The sequence below is a fragment of the Vulpes vulpes genome, chromosome 14 (genome assembly GCF_048418805.1).
Source record: "Vulpes vulpes isolate BD-2025 chromosome 14, VulVul3, whole genome shotgun sequence".
Taxonomy (NCBI): Eukaryota; Metazoa; Chordata; class Mammalia; order Carnivora; family Canidae; genus Vulpes; species Vulpes vulpes.
Genome location: NC_132793.1, coordinates 79,330,925 through 79,358,111, shown reverse-complemented (window position 1 = coordinate 79,358,111; position 27,187 = coordinate 79,330,925). Strand labels below are relative to the sequence as shown.

General features: G+C 44.4%; 1 pseudogene; it reads right to left on the bottom strand.

The window, feature by feature from the left end:
* Positions 1-3,469: 3,469 nt before the first annotated feature.
* Positions 3,470-4,408, bottom strand: LOC140595300 (olfactory receptor 6C76-like; annotated as a pseudogene).
* Positions 4,409-27,187: the final 22,779 nt, after the last annotated feature.

Below are 27,187 nucleotides of genomic sequence, written 5' to 3'. Positions count from 1 at the left end.
CAACACCCTTTTTGAACTCAGCCACAGTAACTTCTTGCAAGATACAACCACGAAGGCAAAAGACACAAAAGCAAAAAATGAACTATTGGGACTTCATCAAGATAAGAAGCTTTTGCACAGCAAAGGATACAGTCAACAAAACTAAAAGACAACCTACAGAATGGGAGAAGATATTTGCAAATGACGTATTATTTAAAGGACCAGTATCCAAGATCTATAAAGAACTTATGAAACTCAACTGCAAAGAAACACAATCCAACCATGAAATGGGCAAAAGACATGAACAGAAATCTCACACAGGAAGACCTAGACATGAGCAGCAAGCACATGAGAAAATGCTCCGCATCACTGGCCATCAGGGAAATACAAATCAAATCCACAATGAAATACCACCTCACAGTAGTGAGAATGATGAAAAGTAACATAACAGGAAATAACAAATGTTGGAGAGTATGTGGAGAAAGGGGAACCCTCTTGCCCTGTCGGTGGGAATGTGAACTGGTGTAGCCACTTTGGAAAACTGTGTGGAGGTTCCTCACAGAGTTAAAAATAGATCTCTCCTATGACCCAGCAATTGCACTGCTGGGGATTTACCCCAAAGATACAGATGTAGTGAAACGCCAGGACACCTGCACCCTGATGTTTCTAGCAGCAATGTCCACAATAGCCAAACTGTGGAAGGAGCCTCGATGTCCATCGACAGATGAATGGATAAAGAAGATATGGTCTATGTGTATAATGGAATATTCCTCAGCCATTAGAAATGAGAAATGCCCACCATTTGCTTCGACATGGACGGAACTGGAGTGTATTATGCTGAGTGAAACAAATCAATCAGAGAATGACATTCATTACATGGTCTCATTCTTTGGGGAATATAAAAATTAATCAAAGGGAATAAAGGGGAAAGGAGATAAAATGAGTGAAAATATCTATGAGGGTGACAAAAATTTAGACGCCTTCGTCTGGGAAACGAACAAGAGGTAGTGGAAAGGCAGGTGGCCGGAGCTTGCGGTGACTGTGTGATGGGCACTGAGGGGTGCACTTGGTGGGATGAGCACTGGATGTTACGCTAAATGCTGGCAAATTGAACTCCAATGGAAAAAAAAAGGAGTATGGTTCTTCAACTTGAGGGATGAAGGGTGTTCTAAAAAACAGAGATTATATGATATAATAATATCAAATATTTATTGGACTCCTGAAATAAGCTTTAGGTTACTTAATTTGTGCTCATCAAGTAAATAAAAAAATCAGTAAATAAAAATTCATGCAACTTCATAGTTAAAATAAAACCAAGAGGGAACCCTGGGTGGCGCAGCAATTTAGCGCCTGTCTTTGGCCCAGGGCACGATCCTGGAGACCCGGGATCGAATCCCACGTCGGGCTCCCGGTGCATGGAGCCTGCTTCTCCCTCTGCCTGTGTCTCTGCCTCTCTCTCTCTCTCTGTGTGACTATCATAAATAAATAAAAATTAAAAAAAAAGATTTAAAAAAAAATAAAATAAAATAAAACCAAGAAACTGAGTGCTTAAATAAGCTTGGTAGAAGTCATTTAAAGGAAGTTAAGCATATCATAAGAACACACACAATACTTTGAAGCCAGAATTTAGCAGTATAACTGTAGAAATACATTTGGTCTATAGCAATTAGACTTGTCAAAGTTGCTTTTAGGTGAAGGGATGATTCATTATGTATCCTCATGTCTAGGTAAAAAGAAAGGAACAAACAAATGAAAAAGGAAAATGATATGTATTATCTATATCATCCTATTTTTCTCTGTGTCTTTGTATGCTGATGATAAGACTGTGGCTACTTCCCACAAGGCACCTGAAAATCCCAGACACTAGTAACCATTAATCACCTTAATAATTTTAAGTGATTAAATTTATATTGTGATGTGTGTGTGTGTGTGTGTGTGTGTGTGTGTATGACTGTGGTTGGTAGCATCCAAATATGATCAGATATGTCACTTGGACAAGGTAAACAGCTGCCATTTCACTTTCATAAAAAAATGTACCAAGAGGATGCCACAGTTTACAGAGTGTTAATATGCATCCTCAGGTGGACTTGGCCTTTATCTGAATCTATCTAATCTGAAAGTTATGTGTGCTTTGCATACAACCAAATAGGCCAAATGAAGTTGACTAGTAAAATTGGATGGTATTTTCTTTGCCTAAGAACTCTTTCCCTCTCTTTTTTAAGCAAGGGGAGATGGCTTATTTTTTATGTGCGATAGGCAACAATATAATCCCATATACTACAATAGGTGACTCTTATCAAAATTAGACTGAGACAATTTAGAGAAGAAAACAATACTATTGACTAAGATGTATGTTTATATATCCTCATAAACCACAGGCTTGGGTAAAGGTCCCTAGAGAGCTTCATTACCAAACCAAATGATGCTAGTTGTCTTTATTATGATTAATAGAAGGATGGTTACATGTTATTGTCTCTCCTTTAAGTAATAACCCCAATTAAAAAATTTCTTCACTCATGAAATTTGTTCTTAATGACAGAGTTTATATAATATACATATGCACACATACATATATATGGAGAGGTGGGCGGAGGGTTGGGGTGACTGTGTGATGGGCACTAAGGGGGGCACTTGGCGGGATGAGCACTGGGTGTTATGATAAATGTTGGCAATCAATATACATATAATTCAATAACTAAAAAATACTAATGCCATATGCTTTTTGAATAAGTGATGCAGGGATAAATATCAACACATATATAATACCTGAAGCATATATATTTATATAAGAAGTGATTCAGTCATTTCTTTGTGTTATGTCATGGGAAAACATTACAGATGATTCCATGATGATTTTGTGCTTAAATTCATATAAAGAGAATTTGTAATATAGGAACACTGAATCCAAAATACCATAAATAACTGTATTCCTGAGAAGTGATAAAACTAAGAGAGAAGAAGTAAAACAATAAATTATCTATTGGTTCTCCAGCAAAATTGCTGTGTGTATAGTATTAACCTTAAAAACAGAACAACTGGTTATTTTGCCAGAAAAAAAATGGGTTTATTTGGGAATAACGAATAACAGAGAATTACCGTTTGGGTCATGAAAGCTATGGGCAAATCCAACAAAGAAGAAGAATGTTATTTTCTGGAGAAGAAGGTGGAGGTTGGGAAGAGTTGCTCTGAACAAAGTTTATTGAGAAAAGCAAGTATTTAGGGTGATGATGATCTCTCACTGGCTGAATTGCAAGAGTAGTTGATTTATTGTTAGAGAAGCAGTGTACATCTTTCCTCTTAGGGGCCTGTAATTGATGATTGTTTCCTGCCCTCCATTTTTCTGCTGAGGTCTGTGACTGACAATTCTTCCTGTAGTTGATATTGAGTGGTATGGCTCCCCCCTTCCAGCTCCCTCTTCTAGCATCCAAAGTTGGCTTGATTGAGGTTTCCCACTTTCAATTTTTCACAATATTTTAGTTATAAATTACGATCAGATCAATGGTTTTGAGAAAAGTATCTTTCTCACAACGTCCTTAAATGCTTCTTTCACCTGCAGTTCCTTAAAATGTAAATAAATGGATTCAGCATGGGAGCAACAGAGGTACTGAGCATAGCCATGCCTTTTGTCAAAGCAACACTTCCTTTGCTGATGTTTTGATGTACATGAAGATGCAGCTCCCATAAGAGATAGAGACAACTATCATATGGGAGGAGCAGGTTGAGAAGGCCTTTTTTCTTTGTTGAGCTGAAGGGATTTTCAGAATTGTTCTAAGGATGTAAGAGTAGGAGAGAATTACTAACATCAAAGTGGACATAAGAGGAAGTATGGCTAAAACAAAGCTCATGAGCTCTAGAGTACTTGTGTCTGTGCAAGACATTTGGAATAAAGGAGCAGAATCAAAGGTGAAGTGGTCAATGACATTGGAGTCACAGAAATCCAACTGCAGACCCACCGCTAGTGGTGGGAAGATTACCAAGAAACCAGCCACCCAAGAGCTGACTACAAGCTGGTAGCAAATCTTGTTACTCATGATGGTTGTATAATGTAGAAGCTTGCAGATAGCCACATAACGATCATAGGACATAGCAGCCAGAAGAAAAAGTCTGGTTAGCCAAGGAGGATAAAGAAAAATAGCTGAGCTGCACAAGCATTATAGGAAATAGATTTGTCTCCAGTTACGATGCTGATGAAAAATCTAGGATTACAGACAGAAGTGAATGAAATTTCTAAGGAGAAATTCAGAGGAAAAAATACATGGGAACCTCCAGGTGGGAATCCAGCAGGGTAAGTAAGAATGATGATGGTGAGATTTCCAATAACACTCAGTAAGTAGGTGAGAAATAGAAAGAGGAAAATTACAGCCTGTATTTCTGGATTATCGGTCAGACCCAGGAGGATGAAGTTGGTCACTGATGTTCTATTATTCATTTCTGGGTGGTTGAGCTTTCACAAATCTTACTGAGAAAATCAATACAGACAATAATAAATCAGTTAGACAAGCTTAAATATCTGCCCCTATTTTTTAAATGTTGTTTTCACAAAAAGTACCTTGCAGCTTAAACATTTTTTCTTCTATAAATACATTCTTCATTTTCCCCAATTCTTCTATATATTTTATGGGTATACCTTCTGTGTTTAATATCAATCTTTTTACTCTGAATAATGTCCTCTAATTCTCTGCTACATGTTTACCCTGCCTCCATGTTTTACAAATTTTACATGGGAACTGTACTCATTGGGCATGAGCTCTTCTTATGCTTCACTTTCCCCCCCTAAAATATAGAAGACATTATGTTTTCCTTATGTCATCTTTTCTGAGCATAAAATTCCTTCTGCTGATGGAAATTAGTGATCAACCCAACCCTAATTAATACTTTCTAGTGAAAATTCTGAGGGTTCTTTTTGGAAAGTACTGAATACTACCTCTATCAGTTTATTTATTGCCATTTTCATTGCAAAAATTCAGAGATCAGGTCATTCTAATGTTGCATTCTGCACTTGTATTTGTATTAAACAAATAGTTTATATAAGTAGTACCCATATTTTCTCAAGCCATTATACGTTCTATTTTCAGATACTAATGGAGCCTTTGGACTCCTATCTTTATTCTTGATTCTTTAAAAATATGATGTCTTTCTAAACCATGAAACAGACTCTTAACTATAGTAACAATCTGATGGTTACAAGAGGGGAGGTGGGGAGATGGGTGAAATAGGTGATAGGGATTAAGGAATGCTCTTGTTATGCTGAGAACTCGATGATGAATGGAATTGTTGAATCACTGCATTGTACACCTGAAAATAATATGGCAAAGAATGTTAACAATATTGGAATTAAAATTTTAAAGAAAGGTATCTTTATATGAAACTTAATTAACTGTCATTTTCACTTCATTATTTAAAAATTCCTAATAGTTTTTTAAAATCTAGTTAACAGTTGAACATCTAAGAATATGTTCACAAAATATTGTTAATGAAGTTCAGAAGAACTCATATATAGAAATTAGATACAAACACTTTGCATAGATTATTTAGAACTATCTTGGACACCACACCAGGACTATCCATCAAGTCTTTCTAAAGTATAAATGTACCCATATTAAGGAAAATATGCCATGTTCCACATATTTCAGTTAATTGGTAAAAAATTACTATTTAAAATATTTTTACAATTCAATTTATTAATTTAACTATTGAATATATATTCAACACACCACTCACTGCTATATAATGAATAGAAGTTGAAGCATCCGACAAATAAAAACTGAGAATACTTAAACATTATCAAAAGACTGATGGTTAATGTGAAATATTGAATGAAAACTAATGTACTCAATTATGTTAAATAAAAAAAAACAAGTGGTAGGCTAATGCTTCATGGAGAAATAACTATTTTCACTGTCTTCCCACGAAGCTGCGTATTTCTTTATAAAAACCTTGATGCTTCACCCCAAAACGTTTAATAGAAATAGATGTTACTATTCTAAAAATAGAATTTTTCTCATGTTTTACCTCAACATCCTCTCAAATCTAGAGTCCTGAAATATTCCACCTGCTATCATAATGCCAAATCTTCAGATAAAAGTCATAAAAGAAAAAGAACCTAGAATTATTTTTGATAAGCTATTCTACTATTTCACAGAGGGTGATTTCCATTTATTTTCCTGAGGAAAACGTAAACCTAGCACCTCTAATGTGTTTTTCTGTGGAAATATTTCTTTTTTTATTTCAGAAACATCCTTTGAGATAAATTCTTAATGACTTATGGGAAAATAGTAATAGGGTACTGATGAATCATGCACAAGATCAACTTTGATTAGTATATTTTAATAGGTTTGTTATGGGACTCGTGTCCCAGGAGAAGTCTAAGAAAATTATCCAGCAGGATATTGGCGAGGTATTTGGGGGAGGAGAGAATCCAGGCAAAACCAAACATAACATTTTCTAATGTTCATATTCCTATACCTTGTATCATTTCTAACACTCTGGGGAATCAGTTTACTATATGACAGGGAAATGGGCAGAGACTCCTGAGAAGAAAGCGGGCAGCCCTGGTGGCTCCACGGTTTAGTGCTCCCTTCAGCCCAGGGTGTGATCCTGGAGACCCAGGATCAAGTCCTGCATCAGGCTTCCTGCATGGAGCCTGATTCTCCCTCTGCCTGTCTCTCTGCATCTCTCTCTCTCTCTCTGTCTGTCTCTTATGAATAAATAAAATCTTTAAAAAAGAGAAATAAGCACTTAGTTCTACTGCTTATGAAATAATTTTAGAACTACTGAAGACTTTTGATATATAGCATTCCAACTAAAATTCCAAAGGGAATATTTCTTTAATTGAGCTAAACAACTCTATGGGGACACCAGGTTGGCTCAGTCCGTTAAAGATCTGACTTTTGATATGAGCCCAGGTCTTGATCACAGGGGTTTTGTGCCAGTACCATACTGTCTTGATGATCAGAGCTTTGAACTACAACTTGAAATCTGGCATTGTGATGCCCCCGGATCTAGTATTCTTTTTCATATTCACCTGACTATTCAGGGTCTTTTCTGATTCCACACAATTCTATTATTTGTTCTAACTCTCTGAAGAAATATCATGATATTTAGATAGGGATTGCATTGAAGGTATAAACTGACCTGGTGCACAGATATTTTCACAATATTAATTCTTCCAATCCATGAGCATGGAATATTTTTCCATCTCTTTGTGTCTTCCTCAATTTCTTTCAGAAGTGCTATGTAGTTCTTCGGGTAGAGATCCTTTACCTCTTTGCTTAGGTTTATTCCTAGGTATCTTATGCATTCGAGTGCAATTGTAAATGGGATTGACTCCTTAATTTCTCTTTCTTCAGTCTCAGTGTATGGAAATGCCACTGACTTCTGGGCATTGATTTTGTATCCTGCCATGATAACAGATTGCTGTATGAGTTCTAGCAATCTTGGAGTGAAGTATATGGGGTTTTCCACGTACAGTATTATGTCATCTGCAAAGAGGGAGAGTTTGACGACTTCTCGGCCAATGCTTTGAGGGAGGTTTTTAATGCGATGTCTTTCCCCCTCAGAACTGCTTTTGCTGTACCCAAAGATTTTGAATGGTTGTATCTTCATTTTCATTGGTTTCCATGAATCTTTTTAATTCTTCTCTAATTTCCAGGTTGACCCTTTCATCTTTTAGCAGATTGGTCATTGACCTCCACGTGTTTGAAATCCTTCCAAACTTCTTTTTGTGGTTTCGATCTAGTTTCAAAGCACTATGGTCTAAAAATATGCAGGGGACAATCCAAAAATTTTGGTATCAATTGAGACCTGATTTGTGACTCAGTATGTGGTCCATTCGGGAAAAAGTTCCAGGTGCACTTAAGAAAAATGTGTATTCAGTTGCGTTTGGATGTAAAGTTCTGTAAATATCTGTGAAATCCACCTGACCAGTGTGTCATTTAAAGCTCTTGTTTCTCCTTTCCCCTTCATTCCCTTTCACTATATTTTATATTCCCCAAATGAATGAGACCATATACTGTTTGTCCATCTCTGATTGACTTATTTCACTCAGCATAATGCCCTCCAGTTCCATCCATGTCGAAGTTAAAGGTAGGTATTTGCCGTTTATAATGGCTGAGGAATATTCCATTGTGTGTGTGTATGTACACACACATCTCCTTTATCCGCTCATCTTTTGATGGACACTGAGGCTCCTTCCACAGTTTGGCTATTGTGGACATTGCTGCTATAAACATCGGGGTGCAGATGTCCCGGCGTTACACTGCATCTCCATCTTTGGGGCAAATACCCAGCAGTGAAATTGCTCAGTCGTAGAGCAGATCTATATTGAACACATTGAGGAACCTCTACAAAGTTTTCCAGAACTGCTGCACCAGTTCACATTCCCACCAACAGTGCAGGGCGATTCCACTTTCTCCACATCCTCTCCAACATTTGTGGTTTCCTCCTTGTTAATTTTCCCCATTCTCACTGGCGTGAAGTGGGATCTCATTGTGGATTGGATTTGTATTTCCCTGATGGCAAGTGATGCAGCGCAATTTCTCATATGCTTTTTGGCCATGTCTAGGCCTTCCTGTGTGAGATTTCTGTTCATGTCTATTGCCCATTTCATGATTGGTTTGTTTGTTTCTTTGCTGTTGAGTTTCATAAGTTCTTTATAGATCTTGATACTAGCCCTTTATCTGATACATCATTTGCAAATATCTTCTCCCATTCTGTAGGTTGTCTTTGAGTTTTGTTGACTGTTTCTTTTGCTGTACCAAAGCTTCTTATCTTGATGAAGTGCCAATAGTTCATTTTTGCTTTTCTTTCTCTTGCCTTCATGGATGTATCTTTTAAGAAGTTTCTGTGGCCTAGTTCAAAAAGGGTGTTGCCTGTGTTCTCCTCTAGGATTTTGATGCATTCTTGTCTCACATTTAGATCTTTCATCCATTTTGACTTTACCTTTCTGCATGGTGCAAGAGAGTGATCTAGTTTCATTCTTCTCCATGTGGATGTTCAATTTTCCAGGCACCATTTATTGGAGACATGTACCTTTTCTACTGGATAGTCTTTCCTGATCTGTCGAATATTAGCTGACCATAAATTTGAGGGTCAACGTCGGGATTCTCAATTTTGTTCCATTGATCTATATGTCTGTTTTTGTGCCAGTACCACACTGTCTTGATGACCACAGCTTTATAGTACAGCCTAATATCCGGCATTGTGATGCCCCCAGCGATGGTTTTCTTTCCTTTTTTTTTCTACATCCTTTTTTTAAACTGATAAATTTATTTTTTATTGGTGTTCAATTTGCCAACATACAGTATAACACCCAGTGCTCCTCCCGCCAAGTGCCCCCCTAAGTGCCCACCACCCAGTCACCCCCACCCCCCGCTGTCCTCCCCTTTCACCACCCCTAGTTTGTTTCCCAGAGTTAGGGCCTTTCATGTTCTCTCTCCCTTTCTGATATTTCCTACCCATTTCTTCTCCCTTCTCCTCTATTAACTTTTACTATTATTTATATTCCCCAAATGAATGAGACCATGTAATGTTTGTCCTTCTCCAATTGAATCATTTCACTCAGCATATACACTCCAGTTCCATCCACGTCAAAACAAATGGTGGGTATTTCTCATTTCTAATGGCTGAGTAATATTCCATTGTATATATAGATCGCATCTTCTTTATCCATTCATCTTTCAAAGGACACCGAGGCTCCTTCCAAAGTTTGGCTATTTTGGACATTGCTGCTATAAACATCAGGGTGCAGGTGTCCCGGCCTTTCATTCCATCTGTATCTTTGGGGTAAATCCCCAGCAGTGCAATTGCTGGGTCGTAGGGAAGATCTATTTTTAATGCATTAAGGAACCTCCACACAGTTTTCCAGAGTGGCTGCACCAGTTCACATTCCCACCAAGAGTGTAAGAGGGTTCCCTTTTCTCCACATCCTCTCCAACATTTGTGGTTTCCTGCCCTGTTAATTTTCCCCATTCTCACTGTAGTGAGGTGGTATATCATTGTGGTTTTGATTTGTATTTTCTTGATGGCCAGTGATGCGGAGCATTTTCTCATGTGCTTGTTCGCTGTGTCTACATCTTCCTCTGTGAGATTTCTGTTCATGTCTTTTGCCCATTTCATCATTGGATTGTTTTTTTCTTTTGTGTTCTGTTTAATAAGTTCTTTATAGATCTTGGAAACTAGCCTTTTATCTGATACGTCATTTGCAAACTCTTCTCCCATTCTGTAGGTTGTCTTTGAGTTTTGTTGACTGTATCCTTGCTGTGCAAAAGCTTCTTATGTTGATGAAGTCCCAATAGTTCATTTATGCTTCTGTTTTTTGCCTTCATGGATGTATCTTGCAAGAAGTTACTGTGGCCGAGTAAAAAATGGGTGTTGCCTGTGTTCTCCTCTAGGATTTTGATGCAATTTTGTCTCACATTTAGATCTTTCATCCAATTTGACTTTACCTTTGTGTATGGTGCAAGAGAGTGGTCTAGTTTCATTCTTCTGCATGTGGATGTCCAATTTTCCCAGCACTGTCTACTGAAGAGACTGTTTTTCTTCCAATGGATAGTCTTTCCTCCTTTATTGAATATTAGTTGACCATAAACCTGAGGGTCCATATCTGGGTTCTCTATTCTGTTCCATTGATGTATGTGTCTGTTTTTGTGCCAGTACCACACTGTCTTGATGACCACAGCTTTGTAGCACAACCGGAAATCTGGCATTGTGATGCCCCCAGCTATGGTTTTCTTTTTTAAAATTTCCCTGGCTGTTCGGGGTCTTTTCTGATTCCACACAAATCTTAAAATAATTTGTTCTAATTCTCTGAAGAAAGTCCATGGTATTTTAATAGGGATTGCATTAAACGTGTAAATTGCCCTGGTTAACATTGCCATTTTCACAATGTTTGCTGTATGAGTTCTAGGAATCTTGGGGTGGAGGCTTTTGGGTTTTCTATGTAGAGTATCATGTCATTGGCGAAGAGGGAGAGTTGGACTTCTTCTTTGCCAATTCGAATGTCTTTAATGAACTTTTGTTGTCTGGTTGCTGAGGCTAGTAATTCCAGTACTATGTTGAATAGCAGTGGTGAGAGTGGACATCCTTGTTTTGTTCCTGATCATAGGTTAAAGGCTCCCAGTGCTTCCCCACTGAGAATGATAGTTGCTGTGGGCTTTTCATAGATGGCTTTTAAGATGTTGAGGGATGTTCCCTCTATCCCTACACTATGAAGAGTTTTGATCAGGAATGGATGCTGTATTCTGTCAAATGCTTTCTCTGCATCTAATGAGAGGATCATATGGTTCTTGGTTTTTCTCTTGCTGATATGATGAATCACATTGATTGTTTTAACAAGTTTTGAACCAGCGTTGTGTCCGGGGATAAATCCTACCTGGTCATAGTGAATAATTTTATTAATGTGTTGTTGGATCCTATTGGCTAGTATCTTGTTGAGAATTTCTGCATCCATGTTCATCGGGATATTGGTCTAAAATTCTCCTTTTTGGTGGGGTCTTTGTCTGGTTTTGTAATTAAGGTGATCCTGGCCTCATAGAATGAGTTTGTAAGTATTCCATATCTTTGTACCTTTCCGAACAGCTTTAGTAGAATAGGTATGGTTTCTTCTTTTAACATTTGACAGAACTCCCCAGGGAAGCCATCTGGCCCTGGGCTTTTGGTCTTGGGAGGTTTTTGAGGACTGCTTCAATTTCCTCCCTGGTTATTGGCCTGTTCAGGTTTTCTATTTCTTCCTGTTCCAGATTTGGTAGTTTGTGGTTTTCCAGAAATTCGTCCATTTCTTCTAGATTGCCTAATTTATTGGCGTATAGCTGCTCATAATATGTTTTTAAATTCGTTTGTATTTACTTGGTGTTGGTAGTGATCTCTCCTTTCTCGTTCATGATTTTATTAATTTGAGTCTTCTCTCTCTTCTTTTTAATAAGGCTGACTAATCTTTTATCTATCTTATTAATTCTTTCAAATAACCCAATCCTGGTTTTGTTTATCTGTTCCATAGTTCTTCTCGTCTCTATTTCATTGAGTTCTGCTCGAATCTTTATTAACTCTCTTCTTCTGCTGGTGTAGGATCTATTTGCTGTTTTTTCTCTAGCTCCTTTAGGTGTAAGGTTAGCTTTTGTATTTGAGTTCTATCCCGTTTTTGGTTGGCAGGTTGTATTGAGATGCATTTCCCCCTCATGACTGCTTTTGCTGTATCCCAAAGATTTTCAATGGTTGTATCTTCATTCTTGTTACTTCTCTCATGAATTTTTTTAATTCTTCCTAAATTTATAGGTTGAACCTTTCATGTTTTACCAGGATGGTTCTTAACCTCCATGTGTTTGAAGTCCTTCCAAACTTCTTGTTGTTATTTAGTTCTAATTTCAAAGCATTATGGTCTGAGAATATGCAGGGGATGATCCCAATCTTTTGGTGTCGGTTCAAACCTGATTTGTGAGCCAGTATTATGGTCTCTTCTGGAGAAAGTTCCATGTGCAATTGAGAAGAATGTGTATTGAGCTGAGTTTGGACATAAAGTTCTGTAGGTATTTGTGAAATCCATCTGATCCAGTGTATCATTTAAAGCTCTCGTTTCTTTGGAGATGTTATGTATAGAAGACCTATCGAGTGTAGAAAGCGCTAGATTAAAGTCACCAAGTATAAGTGTATTATTATCTAAGTATGTCTTAAATTTGGTTATTAATTGATTGATATGTTTGGCAGCTCCCACATTAGGGGCATAAATATTGAGGATTGTTAATTCGTCTTGTTGGGTCGATCCTTTAAGTATGATATATTGTCCCTCTTCTTCTCTCCCTACTGTCTTTAGGGTAAATTTTAGTTTATCTGATATAAGGATGGCTACCCCTGCTTTCTTTTGAGGACCATTTGAATGGAAAATGGTTCTCCAACCTTTTATTTTCAGGCTGTAGGTGTCCTTCTGTCTAAAATGAGTCTCTTGTAGACAGCAAATAGATGGGCCCTGCTTTTTTATCCAGTCTGACACCCTGCGCTTTTTAATAGGGTCATTAAGCCTGTTCACGGTCAGAGTTACTATTGAAGGATATGAGTTTAGTGTCATCATGATATATATTCAGTCCCTGTTCTTGTGGATTGTTCCACTAGACTTCTTCTTAAAGGGGAACTTTGAGAGTCCCCCTTAAAATTTCTTGCAGAGCTGGTTTGGAGGTCACATATTCTTTCAGTCCCTGCCTGTCTTGGAAGCTTCTTATCTCTCCTTCCATTCTGAATTAGAGCCTTGCTGGTAAAGTATTCTTGGCTGCATGTTCTTCTCATTTAGGATCCTGAATATATCCTGCCAGCCCTTTCTGGCCTGCCAGGTCTCTGTGGAGAGGTCGGCTGTTAACCTAATACTCCTCCCATAAAAGTCAGGGATTTCTTTTCTCTTGCTTCTTTAAGGAACTTCTCTTTATCTTTGGAATTTGCAAGCTTAACAATTAATTGTCGAGTTGTTGAATGGTTTTTATTGATTTTGGGGGCGGGGGGAATGTCTCTATTTCCTGGATCTGAATGCCTATTTCCCTTCCTAGGTTAGGAAAGCTTTCACCTATGATTTGTTCAAATACATATTCTGGCCCTCTGGCCCTTTTGGCGCCCTTTGGAACCCCAATTAAATGTAGATTTTTCTTACACAGGCTGTCACTTATTTCCCTTAATCTATCCTCATGATCTTTTAATTGTTTGTCTCTTTTTTCCTCAGTTTCCCTCTTTGCCATCAACCTGTCTTCTATGTCAGTCACTTCTTCTTCCACCTCGTTAATCATCGTCGTTAGGACTTCTAGTTTGAATTGCATCTCATTCAATTGATTTTTAATTTCTGCCAGATTAGATCTAAATTCTGCAGTCTTGAAGTTTCTTGAGTCCTTTATGCTTTTTTAGAGCCACCAGTAGCTTTATAATAGTGCTTCTGAATTGGCTTTCTGACATGGAATTGTAATCCAAATTTGGTAACTCTGTGGGAGAGAGGACTGTTTCTGATTCTTTCTTTTGAGGTGAGGTTTTCCTTGTAGTCATTTTGCTCATTGCCAAGTGGCCAAAAACAAGTTGTATTAGGAAAAGGAGAAAAAGGGAGAAGAGAAAAAAAAGTAAAAAGGAAAAAAATGAGAAGAAAAGAAAGGAAAAAAGGTGGAAGGGAAGCAAACAGAAGACAAAAAGAAGGGGAAGAATCCTCTGATTCTATATACTGTAAATCCCTGGATTTTCCCTGGAACTTTCCAGTGCTGTTTGGTCAATTACTTGTTTTTCTCCTGTCCCTCCAGCTGGTCTTATGTGGGAGGGGTTTGCTCTGTTGAATCTCAGGTGTGAACACCTGGGGGGAGCTGCTGGGCTCCTGCTTGGTGCACGGCTCAGTGGGAGTTGTTTATCCTGTTTATCCTGTGAGGCAGCTGTAAGGCTCAGTGGGGGATGTTTATCCTGTAAGTCTCCAGGGGGAACAACTATGGTGGCGGCGGCAAGTTTTCCAGTCCTGGAGTCAGGTCCCGCGTAACTACTGCAGCTCCCAGTCCACAAGGGCCTGGATGCTCCCGGGGTGTGGCTGCTGTTCTGCAGAGCTCTCCAGCAGCAGGAGCATCCTCGCTCTCCTGTGCCCTCCTGGCCTCCCCCTGTCCTGGGGGGAGCGCTGGATCCTGGGTTGTGTCCTCTGTGCCCTGGGCTCCCAGGCTGTGCCTTCGCCCGAGCCCCTCTGAGCTGCTCCCGGGCCCAGCCGTGCACCCGCTGCAGCCCTTTAGGGAGCTCGGTCGTGGGGTGTGGCACTCTCCCCGGGCGCAGGTGTCTGTTAGTGTCCCAGGGAGCCTGAGGGCATCCCCGCCCTCCTGGGGTCCTGCTCCAATTCCCTGCGAGAGCGTTTCCATCTGGGATGATTGTTGAAGCTCCTTCTTCTCCAGGCGGGCCTTTCCTGTCCTTGGGACACTCGCCCCAGCCTTCCCCGGCTCCTCGCAGGGCCCCTCCCCCTTGGAGGCCTTTTGTTTCTTTATTTTTTCCCCCGTCTTCCTACCTTGATAGAAACGTGAACTCTTCTCACTGTAGCATTCTAGATGTTCTCTCTTTAAATCTTAGGCCGAATTCGTAGGCTTTCAGTATGATTTGAAAGTTATCTAGGTAATTTGGTGGGGACAGGTGACTTGGGGACCCTACTCTTCTGCCCTCTTGCCCCCTCCACGAGCATTTAAAATTTTCCCAGGGGATGCCTGTGTGGCTCATTCGCTTGAGCCTCAGACTCTTAGTTTCGGGTCAGGTCATGATCTCCTGGGTCCTGGGAATGAGCTCTGTGTCAGGCTCTGCCCTCAGCGGAGAGTCTACTTGAAGATTTTTCCCTCTCTCACTTCTCTTGCTCTCTCTCTCTATGTCTCTCTCAAAATATAAATCAATCAATCAAATCTTTGAAAAATTCCCCCCCAGTGTAAGTAATATGAGAATGCATAGAAACACATATACATTTCGGCATTTTTGACCTATTACCTTTTGACAGTTAAGTTTCCACAAAGGAGTTGCTGATCATAATGTTAGACGCTTAAAATGTTCATACATATTTGCATATTTCTCTAGAGTATGGTTCTTTATATTTCATCTTTAGTCAGTGTCAGGTTTAATCTGATTGGTAGTTAAGTGAAATAAAGAGGCCAGGCAAAAGTTGGTCAAAACAGGCTTGTAATGGGACGCTATCTTGGGCAAGGTTCCATGGCCCACAGGGTAGGTGAGAGCGGGGAAGTCATGGGCCAGGGAAGTCACGCCCAAGGAAGGGCAAGTGGGCTTTTTAAGGGGGGAGGGGGAAGGTGTTTGGTGTCCATATGGGGTGATAGGTATTAGGCATATTACTGGAGGAATCAACCTGGGGTAATAAATGCCCATGCCCTTATATGGTGTCTGAGTAAGTATGGTTCAGGTTTCCTGCACAGGTCCAGGCCTCCCCTGATGATGTGTCCTTGGGTGGTCTGCTAGTGGTGGGAAAGTTCTGAGTTGGGGGCCACAAGGTGGGGGGCCTGCTGCTATTTTGTTTGTGCCTCCCGATCCTCCTTGATCCCACTGGCCCAACATTCCAATCCTTTTGTTGTTATAGGGCATTGGTTCAGGTCTGATACTTCCTGCTGAGTAGGGAGTGTCATGGGGTCCCTCGGAAGTGGGCAAGCGGGAGTAGGGGTGCAGGAGGAGTCGGTTGACAGATACTCCAGACATCTCGTGAATTCGTTCCTGGATGAATCAGAGAATCCAAGGGGCCACCATTAATAATATGCCGATGATTAGGAGTGGACTTAGAAGGGGGAGGAGCCATGTGGTTAGTGGGTCTGCCACCGTTGGGGTGTAGTTGGGCTGCCGGGGTGGTACCGGGCTTGGAGAGACTCAGGAACTTCAGCAAGGGTGTGGAGAATGGTCTCAACTATACCTGTTTCATTGCTGTAGTAACAGCATTCTTTGTTGAGAAACACACTTGTCTGCAGTGAGGAGGTCCCAGGCGCATCAATTCTGGAGGGCCATCTGGGCCACTGAGGTTATCTGGTGTTGGAGGGAAGCCAGAGACTCTGCCAAGGCCTCGGTGGCCTTCTGAAGCCTTTCACATACGTCCCTGGTGGAATCTACAGAGTGGATTAAAGCCCCCATCCCCAATCCCTTGGCCACCAGGGTTGAGGCCAGGGAGACCCCGATAATTAGTGGGAGAAAGACCACTCGTTTCTGCTTCTCCAGGGGGCTGGCAAGGATGGCTACTTCTGCCTGACTATAGATAATCTCAGAACCAGGGAGATAGGCAGACAGAGGAGATAGGCAGAGGATTGAGAGATTTAGAAAGGGTGCTGTTGCACCAAAAGAGACCGCCAATAGGGGTGTGATGAGAGGTAATATTAGGAAGGGTGACGTTGCAGAGGGAGGAGTTAGGGGTGGAATAACAGAAAGGGAATTGGTAGTTGAGAGGCTCAGTGAATGAGGGAATGTCACAGAGAGAGGGATAATGTCCCGTGGGTGTGAGGTTGGTGCAGTTAAATGCATTAGGGAGGGGAACAGCCACCAGGGGGACTTTACCCAAGGTTGCACAGATTAAGCTGTGGGACAGATTGCCCATGGCGGAAAGGCTGGCGAGGGAAGTGCCTTGTTGGATAAGTTTTATCCAGGAGAAGGGGCCCTGGTCCTGAGCTGGGTTAGCCTGTAGGTGGGTTTGGAGAAGTTGTTCCTGTTCATGTATGGTGTGACCTTGGTTACTTAGGGCAGACTGGATTTGTGGAAGTGAGACCTACACGTATGTCCTATAGATTCAGAGAGAGGCAGTGGGGTAGGTGGAAAAAGGCCATCGATATAATTTTGCAGTTGCCCCCGTTGCCCAGCGGGAATCCCAAGGGTCTGGAATAAGTTAGGATATACTTATTGTGTTGTCTGTAGAAGCGGCATTGTGGGTCACTGGTTGCAAAGGTGCCAGTGAAAGGGTCCCAACAGGAGTGGCCAAGGCGATAAGGACAGCCTCCATAGGTTTCAACCCAGTAATTTTGGCAGGTAGGATGGGTCTGATCATAGGTGAAACAGATTATAGGATCAGAGCTGGATACAGGAATTGTCTGTAAATTTGGGATGGAGAAATTGATGACAGCCTGGCAACCCTGTGCTTGACAATCAGTGGTAGAAATAAGGTGAGACCTGATTTCCTAGTCCCAGGTTTCTGTCATGTAAAACCTCCACCTAAACCCAGGGGCAGTGGTGGAGTGACTAGGATGTAGGACCAGGAGGAGGATGATGGTGTGAAGGCCGTATTTGAGTATGTCCCAAAGGTTGTGCTGTTCATACACCTTGTGAGGGAGCTCATTTTAATTTAGAGACGTGTACCCACGTGTGGTGTCCTATGAGTTTGGTGGCTGTGGGGCTTTGAAGGACCACCGTATAGGGACCAGTCCACTTAGGCTGTAAAGTTTTTGGGTGTACTTCTTTCAGCAGGACAATATCTCCTGGGGCCAGGGCTTGGGGAGTATCTGGTGTGGGTTCTCCTGGAGTAGGGGTGACAATCTGCATGGGCCCACAGGAGGGCTCTTAGAAGAGCTAGGTAAGGTAAGTAAGATAGGAGAGGAGGAGGTGATGATGGAAGATTTTGAGTGAGCAGGAAGGGCCGCCTGTAGAGAAGCTCAAAGGGACATAGACCCGACGACCGTCTAGGGGTAACTCTGAGCCTTGTTAAAGCCAGTGCGAGGAGGGTTGGCCAGGACAGGTAGGTTTCAAGGGTAAGTTTGGTGAGATGCTCCTTGAGAAGGCCATTGGCCTGCTCTACCTTACCCAAAGACTGGGGATGATATGGGATATGGAGTTTCCAGGTAGTATTTAAGCTCTCGGAGACTTGCTGGGCAATGCTGGAGATGAAAGCTGGGCCATTGTCAGATTGCAGGGTCCGGGGGGGCCGAATCTCGGAATGATGTGCTTGATGAGTATGGTGGCCACCACATCCGCCATCTCCCCAGCTATGGGGGAAGCCTCTATCCACCCTGTAAAGGTGTCCACTAAGGTTAATAGGTAGGGAAAGAGTTTATGGCGTGGCATGTGAGTAAAGTCAAGCTTCAAGTCCTCACCAGGTTGGTGGCTGTGGAGCTGGTGATTGGGTCCCGGCCTGCGAATTCCACCTTGAGTGTTTACAGTGGAGCAGGTTTTGCAAGACTGATGCACCTCTCCGATTAACTTTTGGAGATGTGGAGAGTGGAAAAGGGGCTCTAGGTACTGGTGTAAGGCCTTGGGACCAATGTGTAGGGATTGATGTATGTCTGAAATGATCATGGGAGCTAAATGTTTGGAAGAGTGAGTTTCTTTTGAATGAACATCCAGCCTTTCCCCCCGGCTATTCCTCTCATCCTTTTTAGTATCCGAGTTTCCTCGTCTGTGTAAGAGGGGGAATGTGGTGTGTTGAGGAAGAGGAAGGGAGCTGGTGAGGAGCCTAAGGCAGTGACTCAGGCAGTGGAGTAGGCTTTGTTGTTGCCTCGGGACACCAGGTCCTTGGAGGATTGGTGTTGAAGACAGTGGACAATGGCCACTTCAGTGGGAAGGCTGAGGGCCTTGAGTAGTTTTGAAATGAAGGACCCATATTATGGGGGTTCCCTTGGTTGTAAGAATCCCTCACTCTTGCCAGAGGAAAGAATTTGTATGTGTGATGAGGGAGACATATTTGGAGTCAGGGTGTATGGTAACTCATTGCCCTTTGGACAGGTGAAGAGCCCTGGTGAGAGCTATAAGTTCTGCCTTCTGAGAGCTTGTCCTGAGGGGGAGGGAACTGCCTCTAGGATGACGTATAGGGTAATGACAGTGTATGCTGCGTGTCTCTGGCCGTCCGGGGCGATGAGAGAACTAACATCCACAAAGAGTATTCAGTCAGTGTTAGGGAGGGGTTGACCAGAAAGTTCTGGATGTGGAGGAGTCAGCTCTTCCAGGAGTTGAGGACAGGAATGGGAGGGTTCTAGGTTAGTAGAGGGGGTAGGTAGGAGGGTAGCAGGATTTAGATGAGGAGAAGTTGATAGATAGATAGATGTCAGGATTTTCGATGAAGAGGAGGTGAGCAGAAACAGTGGGTGAGGGAGAAAGAGGAGTGGTGGCCTTGAGTTTGTGTAGGATATCTCGGCCAAGGAGAGAGGCTGGGCAGGAAGGAATTATAAGGAAGGAGTGTGAGAAGGGGAACCAATCCAGACTCCAAGAGAGGAGTGGGGCAGTCCGTGGAATAGAGGAGGTGCCATCAATTCCCACCACCACCACCCCTGGAGAGGGGAAACTGGCCCCCGAGTAGGAAAGCAGAACAGAGGAGGTCGCCCCGTGTCCAACAGGAAAGAGATACACTTACCCGCTACCTAGAGCAGGACCCTGGGCTCAGTCTGGGTTAGGGGGATGTCCGAGTCTGGGCCTCGTCAGTCATCGTCCAATCCAAGTGTTTGGAAGGCTGGACTTACCAGTTCAGGGTTTCCTCCACGTGGAGGTGCCGAGGGTCCTCCAACACCGGGGCAGTCAGATTTCCAGTGGCCCATCATTCGACATTGAGGGCATGGCCACATTTGCTCCTTGGGATTGGGACATTGACAGGCCCAGTGTCCCTCAGTGCCGCATTTGAAGCAAGCCCCAGGCGGGTGCGGTTGGTTCTGGAGCCCGCCGGCCACAGGGCTGCCACCAAGCTGGGGTCTAGAGTTGGACCTTCTGCTGGCGTCTAGGCTGCCTCTTAAGTTCAGCCACTTCAAAAAAAAAAAAAAAAAAAAAGTTCAGCCACTTCCTCTTGGATATTAAAGACCTCAAATGCCATTTTCACCAGGTCAGGAATGGGGTTTGAGGACCCCCCCTCAGCCTCCTTTAATTTTTTGCGGATTTTGGGGGAGGAGTGAGAGATAAAATGGGTCACCAAGACAGTAGCCCCAGCCGGGGAGGCAGGACCCAGGCGAGTGTACTGGGTTAAGGCCTCAGTGAGCCTATTAAGGAAAACTGCAGGATTTTCATCTGGGTTCTGAATGATTTCGGAGAGTTTATCATAGTTGACGGCCCTGTTAGAGGCTGCCTGCGTGCCAGCGATGAGACAACGGCCATGCAGTGGCGGTGCCGGTGGCCCCCCTGGCCAGCCTGATAACCCCGTTCGGGACCCACGGCGGGAGCTGAGCACCGACGGCCCAGCAGCATCTGTCTAATGGCCCTGGTCAGCATGCTCTCCGGAAGCAGCCTGAACACGCTCCCTCTCCTCCGGTGTGAGGGCGGTGGTCTGGACAACATGCAAATCATGCCAAGTCAAGTCCTATGCCTGCACCAAATACTGGAATTCCTTGGTATAGTTTCCTGGGTTAGCAGAGCAAGAGCCCAGCCACTTTTCAATTTGGAAGGGTCCCGGAGCGAGAAAGGAGCGTGGCCCCAAACAACCCCTTCAGCCCCCGCCACCGCTGGCAGGGGCAGGCCAGGTCAGGGGAGGAGACCTTGTGGCATCTGGTGCGCTGGAGATCGAGGGGGGATGGGGGATGAAGGTCGGGGGTCAGAAATGGGTAAAGAGGTCTGTGGTTGGGAGGCAGGAGGAGAAGGAGAAGGGTCAGGGGGCTCCAGATAGGGAGGGGGAAGCGTGGCCTCCCCTTAATAGGTGGATGGGCCAAGGTCTCAGGAGACTCCGAGAGAGGGGAAAGGGGAAAGGACTCCGGGGCTTTTGAACCTGAGGGAATAGGTGGAAGGGAGGGAGGGAGCGGTGCCAGCACCAAAAGGACCTGGGTGCTGGAGCGTTGGGAGCAGAGGGAGGGGGTGTGGAGGTCCCGGGAAGCCTGCACGTGCAGGACCTTTGATCCGACTTGCCCTGGAGTCTACAGAGATTGTCCAGGTCCCGGAGAACTCGGTAAGACAGTGTTTTCTAAGATCCTGTGAGAACCCCAGAGTTTCAAAATTGGCCAGTAGACAACCCAACGGAGCTTGGGATCAAATCTGGATCGGGCAGTTCCCATGACTCCCGCCGGATAACCCAGAGACTGAAACCCTGTGTCCCCGTTTGCAGTCAGGGTCACGGACGGAAAGAGAGGTCACCGTGAGGATGAGGACGTCTCCTGATCCCTAGGGACCCTCGGGGAGCCACCTGGTGACTCGGGCGAGGTGTCCTGGCATGGCCATGGCTTCGGGGAGGACCACCCGACTGAGGCAGGGAATCGGGGAACCTACCTGGCGTTTCCAGACGCTGGGTCCAGTTAAGGTCCTGGTGGTGAGAGGAGAGAGGCTCCCCACCAGCGCGGGGCCTCGATCTCCTCCCGGGTTTCAGCACCAAATGTCAGGTTTAATCCAATCAGTAGTGAAGTGAAATAGAGAGGCCGGACACAATTTGGTCGAAACAGGCTTTTAATGGGACGCGCTTTCAGAGGTTCCGCGGCCCACGGGGTGGGGGGTGGGGGAGAGCGGGGAAGTCGCGCCCAGGGGAGGGCAAGCAGGCTTTTGAAGGGGGGAGGCGGAAGGGGTTGGGTGTCTGTATGGAGTGATAGGTATTAGGCATATTACTGGTGGAATCGGCCTGGGGCAATAACTGCCCATGCCCTTATGTGGGGTCTGGATAAGTATGGTTCAGGTTTCCTGCACAGGTCCAGGCTCCCCCTGATGACATGTCCTCGGCTGGTCTGCTGGTGATGGGAAAGTTCTGAGGTGGGGACCACAAGGTGGGGGGGTCTGCTGCCATTTTATTGGTGCCTCCCGATCCCCCTTGATCCCACCGGCTCAACACAGGAATGTTTATTTAAACACAAACTCAGCTTGCAGAACATGAATACTTTCCACCCCTATGTGGGAGAGTGTAAGTGCCACTGCCCCACCACCCTTGGAAGCAGATTTTTAATATATATTTATTTATATAATTAAACATAGCATTGCCATTTAATCTTGCAAATCCACTTCTGGTTGTGTGCCCACAATAATTAAAATCAGAATCTCAAAGAGATGTTTTTTTTTTTTTTTTTTTTTTTGCGGCCTTATTTAAAATAGCCAAGGTATGGCAATAACCTAAATGTCCATTGATAGATGAATGGCTAAAAAAAAAATGTGGTGTACACATATAATGTAATAGTAAGCCAACATAAAAAGGAAGGAAATTTGACACATAAATTTCAATATCAATTACTCTTGAAGATATTATACTAATTTTCATGATCCAAACACGAAAGGACAAATATTGTATAATTTCACTAATAATGAAGTACCTAGACCAGTCAAAATCAGAGAAGTAGAAAGTGGAATGGTGGTTGCCAGCAGTGGGTGTTGGGCCGGCGGGATCAAGGGGGATCCGGGTCCTCCATCTTGTGACCCCCACCTCAGAACTTTCCCACCAGCAGCAGACCACCCAAGGACACGCCATCAGCCATCAGCGGGGAGACAGGACCTATGCAGGAACCCTGAACCATACCTTACCCAGAGCCCATATAAGGGCATAAGCAGTTATCACCCCATAGCGATTCCACCTGTGACATGCCCTAATACCTATCACCCCATGCAGACACACAACCGCTTACCCCTCCCCCTTAAAAAAAAAAAGCCCACTTGTACTCCCCTGAGCACGACTTCCCCGGCTGGAGACTTCCCTGGCTTCACTCCCTTGCAGGGCCCTGGAACCTTGCCCAAGAGCGCATCCCATTAAAAACCTGTTTCAAAAACAAAACAAAAACCAAAACAAAAATCACCTGTTTCGACCAACTTTCCCTGGCCTCTCTATTTCATTTTCACTACTGATCAGATTAAACCTGACAGTGGGGAGGATATCTGCTGTATAACACTGTGCGTATAGCTGACAATACTGTGTTGTACACTTAAAATTTTGTTGAGAGTAGATCTCATGTTAAGTCTTCTTACCACAGTTTTAAAAAGGTGGCCCTTTTGCATTTTCCTCTGGGAAGCTCTACAAACAGCCACACAGAAAGGAAGAAGGAGGAAGCATTAAAGTATTTGGAACCCAGGCCTTGGAGCTTTAAGCAGCCCCAAGCTTTATCTGGGCAACTGTGAGGTAGAAGCAGCAGTAAGCAGGGGTGTCAGGGGCCTGAGGACTTTCAGCCAAAGTCACTTCTGGATGCTTGCCAAAGAGTGCATGCCAGGGGATTGAGAATAAGATTGATATCCAAGAAAAAGGATGTGTATGATTCGCTTAGGATGAGGATTGGCTGTCAGAAAACATTTTGTGACTGGGAGAAGGATGCAGCTTTCTCAGCTGGGGGGGAATATACATGCCATGAATCTCCTTGCGGGGTGTGATATTGCTTGTGCTCCCATAAGGTGCTCCTAGTTTCTGGCATGTTTGTTTGGAGAGCATAAGTTAGTATGGAAACCATGACCAGGACAGGGACAAGGAAGTAGACAGCACGGTGCATGGAAAGTTAACTGAACAGGGACGTAGATCTCAATTTCTCCCAATTCACTGAGTCACCTAGGAGAATTCCCTTCTCTTTCTTGGTTTCAGTTGCTTCATCTCACAAGTGAGAAAGTTAGCTATACCAGGTGTAGAAATAAATCTCATCTCATAGGTCAACTCTTATGGTATTGGCATGAGGTTGAGAAGGATTCTGAGGTCATGTCCTCACTTTTTGAGAAATAACTATGCAACTTATTTGCAATGACATGCTATAGCCACAGGAAAGGAAGGTTCGTGGCATGTCTCTTTCATTTGCTACCCCTGCAGGAGAATACATCTATCATCCCCTCTACATGGAAAATTGTATTATTCTAAACATTTTAATAGTTACCCTGATATTTGAGGTCAGAAAATTATTTTTAACCCTTCTCAATCATTTTATGGAATACCCCATACCAATCTTCTACAGAAATATAGGATTGCAGAATCTGTTTTTAGGCATCAAAACTCAAAACATGTATAGAAAAGCACAGCGCCTAGTCATTCCATTTAATAAAGTTTTCAATTCCTTTGTGTGCTCTGGTAAGTAAACTCAGCCATACACTAGTAAAGTACAATGTGTGAAATCACACACATGTACACACACACACACACACAAATACTGTACATCAATTGATCTAAGGTTTGTACACCTAACAAGATATTGATAAAATGTTGGGAATATTTGACAGCACAGCACTTAGAAGAACTTTGTATAGTTTTTCAGTAATTCTATCCATGGTTAAAAAACATATTCAGGAGGAGGGCGTCAATGTTGGGGCTTTCTACAAGTATTGCTGGCTTATATAAATTTGGGACTGAACATCTTCTAACATACAGAACTTAATAACTCAGAACCAAGAGGATCACCATCTCGGATCTCTCAAGCAGACTATATTCTCCCTCCACTACAATTTCCTCACCACCACCATCTCCCAGTCCCACCCCTTTTTTTCTTCTATTGTCTCTTTACTTTTGCTTTTTTTCTCTTCTTTTTTTCCCTTTTCGTTTTTTCTTCTTCTTCTTCTTCTTCTTCTTCTTCTTCTTCTTCTTCTTCTTCTTCTTCTTCTTCTTCTTTGGGATTCTTGGCCTTTTACTTTTTACTACTTTGTTTTAAATTTTGTTTGCAAAATGGTGGAGGAGTAGGTGCCTCAACTCACCCAGCCCCACCAACTGACTTAGATTACTGTCAAATCATGAAAATCTACTAATTCGACCTGAGATTTAAGGAGAGAACAGCTGTAATGCTGTGTGTGGAGGGTTTCCTCTTCTAATAAGGTAGAAAGGCGGATAAAAAATTAACAAGAATCAAGTGAGGGAGGGGCCCCGTGAGGAGCCGGGCTAGGGGGCAGCGGGAGCCTCGGGACAGGACAGCCCCGCCCCGGAGAGGCGGGAACTTTAAAAAGTCCACCCTGGATCCTTCCCGGAGGCAAAGGCGCTCAGCAGGGAACCTCGGCAGGAGCAGGAGCACAGAAGGGCAGTGAGGCCTCCGGTCTCCCCGGGTCACTAACAGAGGAGGTGCACCTGCGAGAAGCGCACCACAGACCCGCCGAGCTCAGGAACAGGCTGGAGCGGGCCCGGCGGGTTCTCGGGGAGAGGCGGGTGGGGCAGCGGGGGGCTCCGGCCGGAGGGGGGCAGCGGGGGCTCCGGGAGGAGGGGGGCTCAGTGGGGGGCTCCGGGCGGAGGGGGGCAGCGGGGCTCCGGGAGGAGGGGGGCTCAGTGGGGGGCTCCGGGCGGAGGGGGTCAGCGGGGCTCCGGGAGGAGGGGGGCTCAGTGGGGGGCTCCGGGCGGAGGGGGGCAGCGGGGACTCCGGGAGGAGTGGGGCTCAGTGGGGGGCTCCGGGCGGAGGGGGGCAGCGGGGCTCCGGGAGGAGGGGGGCTCAGTGGGGGGCTCCGGGGGAGGGGGTCAGCGGGGCTCCGGGAGGAGGGGGGCTCAGTGGGGGGCTCCGGGGGAGGGGGTCAGCAGGGGCTCTGGGCGGAGGGGGGCAGCGGGGGCTCCGGGCAGAGGGGGGCAGCGGGGGGCTCTGGGCGGAAGGGGGAGGGGGGTCAGCGGGGGGCTCCGGGCTGAGGGGGGAGGGGGGTCAGCGGGGTGGGGGGCTCCGGGCATAGGGGGTCAGTGGGGGGCTCCAGGCAAAGGGGGCCAGTGGGGGGCTCCGGGCGGAGGGGGCTCAGTGGGGCTCAGGGCGGAGGGGGGCGCTGCGCCCTGCTGCCTTTGGGAGCCTCAGCCCCGGGAGCGCGATGCTAGCAGCCCAGGCCCTGCAGCCCTGGGTGTTGGGGGGACACCGCCCAGTATCCTGCGCTCCCCCAAGGACAGGCGGGGGCGGGGAGGGCACAGGACAGGGAGGATGCTCCTGCCCCCGGACGTCCCCAAGCTGTGCATGTCAGTGCCCCCCACCCCAGGAGCATCTAGGCCAGTGAATAATGGGAACTACCGGTGGTTACTCGGGGAGCTGACTCCAGAGTTGGAGACATGGCCACTTCCAGTGTGGTTGTTCCTCCTGATGCCACCTGGTGCCTGGGATGGAGTGGGCCTGCCAGGGGACAGAGGCCTCACGGGGTCAACAGCTCCCATTGAGCCCGGCACCTGGCAGGGGGTCGGGCTGCTCCCCCAGGTGCACACACCTGAGAATCAGCAGAGCAGCCCCTCCCCCAGAAGACCAGCTGGAAGGACAGGGGAAGAGCTAGTTCTTCACGGAGCAACGCAGGAAAGCTCCAGGGGAAGTCGAGGGATATGCAGTATATACAACCAGGGGGTAACCCTCCTATTATTTTTCTTCCTTTTTCCAATACACTTCGTTTTTATATCAGACTGCAAATTTCCAATTTTTTTCTCTTTTTTCCACCTTAACTACAATATTTCACCACCTCTTCATTTTTAAATTTCTCCTGTTTTCACTTTCATGTTTCTACAATGATAAGTCCTAGATATGTTTTCCACTTCTATATTCCCTTCGACATAATCAACATAATTTGGGGAGATATACAAGATATGTTTTATTGTTTTGTGCTTTTTGTTTTTTTCTCTGCCTCATTTTGTTCTACAATGAGGGAAGATAATACCTTCTAAAACATGACCAGCATGCACCCAGAACCAAGTGGTAACACCGTGCTGGTTCATCATGTGAGATTCCTCATTCCCATTCTGTCCCCCTCTTCTATCTCATTTATGTTTTGGCGGTCAGTGGTGGGACCTTCTACAAGTATTCCTGGTTTATATAAATTTGGGACTGAGGATCTTCTAATATACAGAATTTAATATACTCAGAGACAAGAGGAACACCCTCTAGAACCCCTCAGGTAGACTACATTCTCTCTCCATTACAAATTTGTCACCATCACCATTTCCCAATCACCACCCCCTTTTTTTTTTCTGTTTTCTTTTTCTATCTCCTGCCTAAGG